The sequence below is a fragment of the Montipora capricornis genome, chromosome 6 (assembly GCF_036669925.1).
Source record: "Montipora capricornis isolate CH-2021 chromosome 6, ASM3666992v2, whole genome shotgun sequence".
Taxonomy (NCBI): domain Eukaryota; kingdom Metazoa; phylum Cnidaria; class Anthozoa; order Scleractinia; family Acroporidae; genus Montipora; species Montipora capricornis.
The window spans coordinates 71,580,851-71,589,047 of NC_090888.1; the positions used below are offsets into that span (position 1 = coordinate 71,580,851).

Below are 8,197 nucleotides of genomic sequence, written 5' to 3' on the forward strand. Positions count from 1 at the left end.
TTCAACTTTGTTATGCCCCATTTAGTTTGCAAGTATGTGTCTCTCAACCTACGCTAATACACCATTCGGTTCGAAAGTGTGCCACCCAACATTGCCAATTCAATTTAGACATGATGCGTGATGATACCCCATTCAGTTTGGCATTCTTAATTTTGACTAAAGTGCACTAGTCCGTTGTGATTGGTCTACGTAGATTCCGGCTCGTTTAAGCAGACGCTCGTGGGGAAGGAACGCGTGACGAAGTCCTAAGGGCCGATTTACACGGTACGATTTTTGTCGCATGCGATTGCGATTATTGCAACATTTTTTTTCCCGACGTACTCGACATCGTAAACAAGTTGTAGGCCTGTCGTAAGCTTGACGCATGCGACGAACATCTTACCGTGTAAATCGGCCCTACCAGGTCCCCATTCTCGTTCTTAGAGCTACAATCGCAGCTAGGATCGCAGCTCAGGGAACGAGAATGATTCGAAACAGATTATCCCAGGGTTTCTCGTTTCCCGACCTGCTTGTTAAGGGGAACGGAGACTCTGGGAACGAGATTGAGCAAGATTCGAAAGATACTGGAGTTCATTGAAAGGATTAAGTACTGAGTTGGAGTGTGTAATTTTCAAGAGTAATGTATCGTGTTCCTTTTCGAATAAGGCCGATTATGAGAGCATCAACTAAGGTAATCCGTTGATGATATTTCTCACAATCTATAGAATACATCAGAATGCATTTCTCCGTGTACAGAGTGATTTAATGTTCACAGTTTGGAGCCTTTAAAGGACATTGCTTAAGCTAAGTACAGGGACGGCGGAGCGTATTTTGTATTGGGGGTGCTAACGTCGAAGACCCTAACTTGTAGGGGGTTCTTGGGAAAGTCTACGCCAGAAAATTTTGAAATCTTGAAGCTCGGAAATGCTGCTTTCAGAATTCTCGACGAGATATCAAATAAATTAACGTAGATCAACCGTAAAATGACAGATGTTTTACTTCTTATTTTTATTTTTTGCTTGAAATTGGGGGAACTAAAGCCCCCCAGCCCCCCCCCCCCCCGGCTCCGCCAAACAGTAAATTAACTCGAAAGATATCACATTCACATTGGCATGCTTTGAATAAGAGTGTTATACATGTATTTAAGGTTGAAGTTAAGCTAATTTTTTTAAGACACCAGATAAAATCAACTCCTAAAAGGGCACTTAAACTTTGATTGTTGTGTCACTGGCACATTCAGTACTATTGCACAAAATTCTCAAGAGTTTTGACTCACTAAAGTTGAATCATTGAGTGGAATTTCCTTGCAATTCCTAGGAATTCCAAGCCTGTTGAGAGACCATAATCATCAATTCCTAAAAAATCCAAGCTTCTCAGGCTTGGCGTATATGCATACGTGGGAAAAGTTGGGAATTTCTAGGAATTCCCAAAAAACTGGGGTATCATTTCGCAAGGGCGTGGCCTACTAGAATTTCGTCCAATTAATCAGAAAAGGAAAAGGTTAACCAATAACAACAGAGTGTAGGACGCTGTTAGCCCTTCCTTACTGCGCATGTTATGTGTGTCGTAATGTTATGCCACGCCATACATTGATCGTGCGCGTGGGAGGAAATAACTCTTTTGAAAGCACTTTGACAGATCATTCCTCCATTTTCATGGAGGGGGTTGATGAGAGTGAGGGGCAAGGTGTGGGGGGGTGGGGGGGGAGGGGGGTTAAGGGAAGGAATGACTTAGGTTCTGCTGAAGCGAGAATGGTGGTACCAAGGAAAGCTTAAGGTTGTATTGTTATTTTGATAGGTGTCAAATTAAACAAAAGTTAAATGGAACTCGTTTAATTTCTCGCCAAGAGATAATAATTATATGCCTTCATCTGGTCTACGAAAGGTGCTCCCTCAGTGTTTAATGCAACCGTACTAAAGTCCTTTTAATTTTCACGCTATTCACTATGTAATTATTACCATTATTAGTTTATCATGAAGTATCCAATTATGATAAATGCTGCACACTTGAGATCTCCGTCCTTTTCACTTAACGCAAAAGGGACATAGCTGCGCATGCCACCATCAGCAGGACGCTGACCACGGGCGCTGAACCACCATTGCAGAGATCTGTGTCGCAACAATCTAGTTTGCATTTTCCACCAGCATCGTTGCATGGTTTTAATAGTGTTTCGGAAGTATCGCAGTATGCCTTGGTTTGACAAGATCTGGCGAAATTCTTGAATTCACCAACAGAGGTACTAAAATCCGTGGTGAACGTAAGGCAGCGATCAAAGTTGGAACCACAGTCTATCTCCTTTTTACCCTTGTCGCAGTCCTCCAGACTTGTGGTACTGTCACAGACGTTGCACTTGAGTCCAGAAGCTGCAATGGAAAAGAAAACTTATCAGAAACAACTCATGCTGCACAGCCCTGAAAGCTGTCGTAATTGAGCTAGTAAGACAGCGTTGTATGTTTGCCCCAAGCAGCCGCGCCTGAGGAGACTATTAAGTCTAAATGTTCTCAGGTGAAAAGACAGTTTTAGTGCCAGAAACTATTCTTAACTGTTTTGGGCTACGGATGCCCAGGATAGATGCAGAAAATCGGTTAAAAGGTGGGACGGATGCTCTTATTGTCCTTTCAGTGAGTCTTCTGTCCGATGAGATTCCAAGATTTACTTTGCCTAATATGGGAACCTCCTGGAGTCTGTATGTATGTGAATTCACCTTTAGCCTGGCAGCTTGGAGCCTATAAGCCTGTCTCTTTGAGTTCCCGGGTTTTATGCAAAAACAAATATTGATGCAAAAGTAAAAGTAAATAAATATTGATACACAGTTTTTAGAGAGCAGCAGAAAGTTTCCAGGACGGTCGCTCGAGAATAACATATTTACAGCATGAAACAACATTAATTTTGAACCGTGAATATACAATATAAAAAATTACGATAAGCCACAAACATTTTGGGAGATTTTTGCCACGTTCAATTGTGTTATTGTACTTTCGGCTGCACAAATAATCGCCTTGATCCCGGGGATGCTCGTCGTCTCGCTTAGGGGTGTAAATTTTGGATTTTGGTCTCGCTTAGGGTGTTCCATGCAAAGCGCCAATATTTTATTTTAAGCCGCCAAGGTCTCGTTTAGGGTTCCGCGAAGAAACAGAATTACCCGAAGAGAAACAGAAGTCAAATTTGGCTTTTAAAAACTACGTTTAGATAAAAGCATTCGATGATTATGTCTTTATATCATTAAAACTCATCGCATGTTGTATTTGTGTGTGTTTTAAGCGGTCTCTTTTAGGGGTCAAAATTTGCTTAAGCCACGCCCAGATTGGTCTCCTTTAGGGGTCACAAAAAGCTTGAGCCACGCCCAGATGGTCTCCTTTAGGGGTAAAATTCAAAATTTCTGACGAGCATCCCCGTCTGTTCCATATGGGAGCCCCCCCCCCCCCCCCCCGGGGGCCGTGATTAAGTTACCGCGGCATGTTTACTCGCCAAACAGTGAAGCATCTCTGTCAAATGATGGCAAGATACCGGGTTTTCGTAAGTTTCTTTTTCTGTCAAGTGTTATAAAGTTTGACAATAAATGAGCGAATTCAAAGCAAAGATCACAATCGCCCAACTCTTGAGGTTGACCATTGTTTCTGCAAAGTGAAAAATTTACTCTCCAAGACGAGGTTATTTATCACCAGGTAATTTCAGCATTTTGGAAATAGCAGCTACTTTATTATTCATCGGCGTCACAAGTTTTTGCCATGATTACATATAATGTATCCGATTTATTAAAGAAAATACAAAAAATTGTAAAAAAGGCGAGGAAGCCCATAAAGAAACTATAAGAGCTTATGGAGCTATGGGCTTCCTCAAATTAGACTAGGAAAATAAGTTTAAGATAGCACTGGAACGTAATACAATATATTATTAAAAAGACGAAAGAGTGCACACACACACACATTTATTCACAAAAATACAAAAGCGTAAATACTTCGAAGAATTTGATGCTACTAACGATAAAGAAGAAATCTTTTGAGGTTTTTGCAAAACTGAGCGGTAGATCCAGAATGACTTAATTTGACTGTCAAGAAAATTGAAAAATTTAGGGCCTTGGAAGCGGATTGAAAATTTTCGTATATTAGTTCGAACTAATGGAATATAAAAATTGCAATTGGATGAGTTTCTAATATTATAAGGATGAATATAATTAGCCAAAGTAAACATGTCATTAAACAGTGTAATAGTGTAAACATGTCATTAAATGACGTACTGCTTAAGGTAGCTTTCTTTCGGTAGTAACCGTTCATTATGTCAAATTATGTCTTTGATACCGCACAATTGACGCACATTCAGTTTTCGTTTTTGAGCATATGTATACTGATTTGGTTTGAAATTCTTTGAAATTCTGTCATATTTTTGCTCTACTACTAGCTTTTAAAAGGGTGCTCTTGAAATGAAACGGTCCGCCAAGTCGTACATGCATTTCAATGAAACTGACACTGCGTGCGTTTTGTAATGTAAACAATTACAAAAATAATTCTAGATACCTTTCGCATTACAGTAAAGTACATTTCGTGCACCTAAAACATTAACTTGTCGTGTGAATCACGATCTCTTTTGACAGAAAGCTGAACAGATTTAATATCGTATTAATTTCAGTTTTGACATCGTGATAGAAAAGTCACTTGCATAAACCAATATAAATTAAAATGTGTTTGAATTGAGTAATATATTGTTCACTTGCGGATTTTTGCCCTTAAATACTTTTTTCAGTCACTTTTAATACTTTTGAAGGATAACTTCGCATTTTTTAAAGCTTTCCAAGCTACAAAGCCGAAAATTAGTCAGTTCGACGATTCTACATGAATAATTAGCATCAGCTTGAATTCAAATTTCGCGTCATTTAGCTCGCTCAGGTTACAAACATTTCTGATATTTTCGGAGAGAAGCGTTCCGAGTTCGAGCATAAAACTTCACAGAGAAAATGAATAATAGCAATATTTGAAGAATATGAAGTAAAAAAAAAAATAAAAATGAGGTACCAGGTACATTTTTATCGCGTCAAATATCACCCATTTTCCGCCGCCATGTTATGCGGTCTTTGAGGATGTTCTTTAAAGAGCTTAGAAAATCACAATTTTAACATTTCCGTAAAAAGTATCGAAGTAGAAATGAACAAGAATAGTTGATCTTAATTTTTGTCAAGTTTGGTGCCAATTGAATTCATTTAAAGACTTCACCGTTGCTTGGTTCTCGCGGCAAATTTTGGACAATTTGTCAAACAGAAAACCGCACTTTAACCGCGTTTTCAAATTTTCGAAAATTTCAAAAAAAATAAGAATCGCTGGAACTTTTAAATGTGGTTCTTGAAATTAGTTCACTACAGGGTATCTTTGGGCAAAATATGAGCTATCCGCCAAAATGGTCGTTGACGGACGATTCTCGATTCTTATTGTTGTTGTATCAACTAGGCTTGCTCTCCAAACGAGTGGGTGTCAACATGTTCACTAAAATGGAACCTTAGTTTAAAAGCAATTAACGTGGGTTTTCTTGAACTATTCATTTGTTTCTTAGTAAGCATATGAATTATTGAGAAGTTAGGTTTCCTGAGGTGTTTGATGTTAACAATCAGTTTTAATACTGAAACTTTCGGAAAGAGGAAAGCACGGATTGACTACAGCAAACCCTTAATCGGAAGGAGGAACCTCAACATACAGAAAGACGAAAGCCTGTGAAGCTACCTTGGTCAAAGTTTTAATGCTTATAAGAAAGCAGTGGTTCGCTTTCTGAGTCAACAACAAATGTTGGTGAGGAGACTGTGAAATGTTGAAGAGTTCGACTATGATTCAGTTTTAAAATTTCGACATTGATTACTCCTCCTGTGAGGGTCTAAGCTTAATTTCCCTTATGAAAAATACTTTAAAAACTTGAAAATCGGTAACTTACCGAAAGAGAAGCAAAAGAGAAAAGCCAAGGCAAACAGCGTTTTCACCTTGTAGTTCGGTCGTTGGGAACCTTCAAAACTAACGAGTGATCAAGTTGGTATGCCGCACCTCAGAGTTGTGAAACCCGGAACTCAAAGAGACAGGCTTATAGGCTCCAAGCTGCCAAGCGTGCTGTCGAATATTGGACCAAGTGATGGCCATTCAATGTCAAAAAAGACAAAAGTGAGTGGCAGTTATCAAGTGCGAACCAATCAACAACTAACGAGGTTTGCGTCGACAGCATGACTCAGGAAATATGCGCTTTTTACTGGGTTGCCAAACCCAGTCGGAATCTCGGTTTCATTTCGTGGGTGTTTTACTGGGTTGCCAAACCAAGTCGGAATCTGCGTAGAATTTCGTCGTTTTATTTTTTTCCGTGTCGGTAAAAGTCTTGCCTGTCACTCCCCTGCTTAGTGGTGTCATTGTGCGTAGAGTCTTCTGTGCGTATTTTGTTAGGTTTGAGGGGGCTGGGGTAATACGTAGATTTCTCTGGTGCACACGGGAGGACATTTATTTATTAACCTGGAATGGCGTTGAAAGTCATTGTAACGCAAATGGCGTTTTAGTGCATCTTTAAACAAAATATGCCCTTATGGATCTCAAGAATGGAACGTCAATTGGATAAGCAACTTAGGCGATGAAAAATAAATACCTGGAATTTTTAAAGCGACGAGTGATGGTCTTCGACAACAATTTCATTTTTCGCCGTTGGACATCAATTAAGGTCTGGATAGTAGCAGGGATAACGATATTTTAAGAAACAACACAACACTAATGCTAATTAGCATTTTGGTTCACACTATATATTCAACTCTGTACTTTGTAATTTAAACTGGAGATGACAGCAGTTTCTGTCGAAACATGTTTTTAAATTTAAAAAGTGTTGTGTTGATATCAATTAAGCTTTAACTTGGTACTATATACAACACTGAAGTCAAATAGCAATTCTTTTATGGATTTAACGAACATCGAAGGAATCGAACGCCTTGAATGCATCACTGTGTTTACTGAAGTCGCATCTAAGTTGTCCGACAAGTTACATTCATTTTATGACTCAACTCAGCAAAGGTAAAAAAAAATTGGAAATATGACAGTGAAAAATTATTTGAATGAAAGCTGTTGCTTCTTTTGAGCTCTATTGTTTACCGACAAGGTTCTTTCGAAAAGGGTTTGATGTGAACTGTCAGAAATATACTTAATTACGTGGAATGCCGAAGGCATCCACGTCTTAAAACCGGGCTGGTGTCTTTTTTTTGTTGGTAGTCACAAATGTGCATACCCCACGGATATTGAATTAATCTCCGATCGGGTGGACTGATTTATATTCCCTACGGTATTTCCAAACTTCCCTGCCCCGAGGAGAACTCCTATACTTCCCAAGCCATCACGATTTTTCTCTGCTAGCGCGTTAGACCACTCGGCCACCGTGACACACTTCCGTCAGAATGGTGAAAGCAAACATTTATAATAGAATCTTTCCGCCCGCCATGATTGTTTCAGTATTAAACTATTCGATAAAGTGGATAGATGCTTTTTCTTTGAGAAAGGCAAGCTTTAAAGGTAAGGAGAATTTTCTACGTTATTTCTAGATCTTGCTTCGTACTTGTGTGTTCCACTGTGAACATTATTATTTTGCATACAACGAATACTTCATTAGAAGCATTTTGCATAGAACGAATACGTACTCCAATATTTCTTGGGAACCAGTTTGTTCGCCGTTTTGACGTAGAAAGAAAATAAGAAAATAGCTTTCAACTGCCAAACAAGATAAAAAATGAAATCAAGTTTAAAAAAAACGAATTAGCTATCGCCGTCACGGGGACTTCGCAGCCGTCCCCCATCCAAGTACTAACCTCATTCGGAGGAGCTTAACTTCAGCTAACACTTGGACTAGCATCAACGATTGTGATCTTTATGTTAAATTCGCACATAGATCTTGTCGAACTTTATAACACTTGAAAGAAAAAAAAAACGCACTAACAAAAACCAGGTGTTATGCCGTTATTTTGTCACAGATGCATCCTTTGTTTCCTGAGTTGTCAGTAAACACGCAAGGTATAACTTGATCACAGGCGGCCGCTAAAATCGATGTCACTTTCGATTTTGCGATTTTACTTGTATGACCAAAAGTACGATAGAACAAGAGGCTACAAGTAGCCTATACTCGGGCCTGCAAAAGTACAGTGAGTGGTGTATGGTTAATTTAGCGCTAAAGAAAAGATCAGAGAGAAGTTTGTCCTTCTCAAATCGACCTTACATTGCGATTC

The 8,197-nt window shown here is 39.2% G+C and overlaps 1 long non-coding RNA gene across 1 annotated transcript; it reads right to left on the bottom strand.

Annotated features, from left to right (window-relative positions):
- Nucleotides 1-1,864: 1,864 nt before the first annotated feature.
- On the bottom strand, nt 1,865-6,176 carry LOC138054375 (uncharacterized). The gene is made up of 2 exons (XR_011133268.1): nt 5,893-6,176; nt 1,865-2,342 (listed from the first exon to the last, which is right to left on the bottom strand). It is a non-coding gene; the product is annotated as an uncharacterized lncRNA (long non-coding RNA).
- Nucleotides 6,177-8,197: the final 2,021 nt, after the last annotated feature.